The 3,081-nt window shown below is 44.4% G+C and overlaps 1 protein-coding gene across 1 annotated transcript in view; it reads left to right on the top strand.

The window, feature by feature from the left end:
• Positions 1-3,081, top strand: part of LOC112548140 (olfactory receptor 14I1-like) — a 24,409-nt gene that overhangs the window by 1,255 nt on the left and 20,073 nt on the right. The gene's annotated exons all lie outside the window — the stretch shown is intronic.

The raw sequence follows: 3,081 nt of genomic DNA on the forward strand, positions 1-3,081 counted from the left end.
ACAAAGCATGGAACACTGGATTTCATTTTATTAATTTTTGTTGGGACTTAATCTTTTCTTTAAAAAATAATCAATATTAATGTAAAGAGTCTAGGTGAGTTGTTTTTTGGGAGAGAATTTGAAGAGTAGAAAAATTGTTTAAATTGCTTTGTATTGGAGTTCTTAATATGTCAACTCATTGGGGTTTTCTAAGCGACAATATGCTTGTGTGTACAATATTGAAGGAATGAAAAATAAGTGTCTATAGATGTTTGGACAGCACTGTCCCCAGCTTTTTAATTATTTTTTACTGTATTCCTAAAAGTGTATTACTGTGGGCCTAAAGTCATGTAAGTATGTGGTTGATAAAACTTGAATGAACAAATATATGGATGCTACGTCACCTTTGTTATGGTAGAAAGGCTCTCTGGAAGAAAGAAACTTTGCAGTACGCCTAAACAAATCTGTCTCCAAATAAGAAAGATGTAATTGGGATTTCACCATTTATTTCAGTATTCAGAATTTGGCAATGTGCTGTTTCTTAGAGGGGTAAGTTACTGCTTGTATTCACTGCTGGGAGAGATTAGTTAGGGTTCCCACTATAGCTTTTCCTGCATCTTAAGAACATAGTGTACTGCATTTTGGGCTCTTGCCCCTGGGCTTTTGTAGATTCTTGTAAGAGGCCTAATATTCTTGGGGTTGCCAGCCATACAACATTTCAAAAGGGGAAATGCCAGATAATGATGGTAAGAGCTCCCAAATCACAAGTATAAATAGGGCCATAGCTTGTCCCAACTTTGGGGTTCCCCAACTAGAAAGCTTCACAACATTTACTTGAAAGTTCGGTTGAATCTCTCAACCAAACCACATGTTTGGGGATGGTAAATTGAGATCTTCACCAAATGGCCCTTTAAGAGTGACCAGACCTCCTGTAAAAGCCATGACATAAGCACAATGCCCTGTTAGGTTAACGCTTCTTGGGGAAGAGAGTATTTTCAATAACTGAGGCAACCAATTCAGCCAAGGCTGAGAGGATGGCTGCTGCTTCTGGGTACCTGGTGGCATAGTCTATCAGCACAAAATTAAACTGGCTACCACTTGCACTTGACTTCACTGATCTGAGCAGGTCACTCCCACCCACTCAAATGGGGTGCTGCTCAGTGGGTGGAGCCCTAAAGGACTCTGTAACTGGGCCTAGGTCCAACTAGCTGGCATTCTGGGCAAGACGCACAGTACTCTTCCATGTCTTGGTACACTCCTGGCTAAAAGAACTTCCCAAATATCCTCTCTTGTTTTTTCTCCACCCGCAAGTGGATCACCCTGTGTATGTATGTATGTGCTAACTTCAATGCTTGTTTTTGATAAAGTTTTGTTACTGAGAGTTGAAATCACCAAGTTCCTATAATTCTGTCTCTTGTAAACCTTACTAAGAGGTACCACTGTAACTGAAAATGAAGTTCCTGAGATGCCAAGTTGGGGGCCACCATGACCCTGTTGGTGTGGCTCTGTCAATCATATGGTGGGGATATAAACAAAACCCTCCTTTGACTTTCAATGAAATCAGGGGCTTCTCCCATCTGCTCCAGTCCCTCTATTGGATGGGTCCCTCAGGTTCAAGGCCTTTTAAGATTTACCCAGGGTTGTCTACATTCTACTGTATGCCTATGGCATTCCAGAAAATCTTCCCCTGGCCATGAGGGCTTCTCTCCCGTCCCTTTAGTGTTCACAGCAAGATTTGGGATGGGGTCCAACCAGCTTCAGATCTGCAAATTGAAATATATTCCCTAACTACTGCTCAGCTGGAGGAGAATGGGCCAATTTCAACTCAGCCCTCCAGGCCAATTATAACAATTTGGCCATTAAGCCACATTCTTTTCCAGTCACCACCTAGTGGGTCAGGTAATCAGACACAGTGCCAAAAATCTTAATCTTCTGTCCCCCATAACTAGGGTCCCTGTAATTGTGGCATATACCCTAACAGCACCATGGATACATGTTACATAAGCGCATGAGAACATTTCTAATGAGAAATCAGGGTCACTGATTCATAGATTCATAGATATCTGGGTTAGAAGGGACCTCTTCAGATCATTGAGTCTGACCTCCTGCCCTGGGCAGGAAAGAGCGCTGGGGTCAGACAACCACAGCCAGGTGCATTTCTAGCCTCTTCTTAAAGACCCCCAAGGTAGGGGAGTGCACTGACTCCCTTTGAAGCCCATTCCAGATTCTGGCAATCCTCACTGTAAAGAAGTCCTTCCTGATGTCTAACCTAAATCTGCTCTCCGTCAGTTTTTGGCCATTGTTCCTAGTTACTCCACGGGGTGCCCTAGTAAACAGTGCATCTCCTTTTCCCTGCTGCCCCCCCCTGATGAATTTGTAGGCAGCCACAAGATCACCTCTCAGCCTTCTCTTGCGGAGGCTGAAGATATCCAGGGCCCTCAATCTCTCCTCGTAGGGCTTTGCCTGCAGGCCCCTAACCATATAAGTGGCCCTCTTCTGAAACCTCTCGAGGTTGTTCACCCTAACAAAAGTGTGGCACCCAAAACTGGACTCCAATTGCAGCCTGACCAATGCCACATAAAGGGGAAGTATCACATCCTTGGACCTGTTTCTCATGCACCTGCTAATGCATGATAAAGTGCGGTTAGCTTTACTGATCACTTTGTCACATTGATGGCTCATGTTCATCTTGGAGTCAACAGTGACTCCAAGATCCTTTTCTGCTGCCGTGCTGCTGAGAAGGTCATCCCCCAGCCTGTAAGCATGCTGGTGATTCCTTCTTCCTAGGTGCAGCACCTTGCATTTGTCCTTATTGAACTGAATCCTAACTGCATCTGCCCACTTTTCCAACCTGTCCAGATCCTCCTGGATTTGTTCCCTACCCTCTGGTGTGTTAACTTTACTCCATAATTTGGTATCATCTGTGAATTTGGACAGAGTGCTTTCCATGCCCTCATCCAAGTCACTGATGAAGACATTGAACAGCACAGGTCCAAGGACCAAACCCTGTAGGACTGCACTGCCCACATCTTTCCAAGTTGATAGCAACCCATCCACCACCACTCTCTGGGTGCAACCCCTAAGCCAATTTGCCACCCACCT

The sequence above is a fragment of the Alligator sinensis genome, unplaced genomic scaffold, assembly GCF_000455745.1.
Source record: "Alligator sinensis unplaced genomic scaffold, ASM45574v1 scaffold1485_1, whole genome shotgun sequence".
Lineage (NCBI taxonomy): Eukaryota > Metazoa > Chordata > Crocodylia > Alligatoridae > Alligator > Alligator sinensis.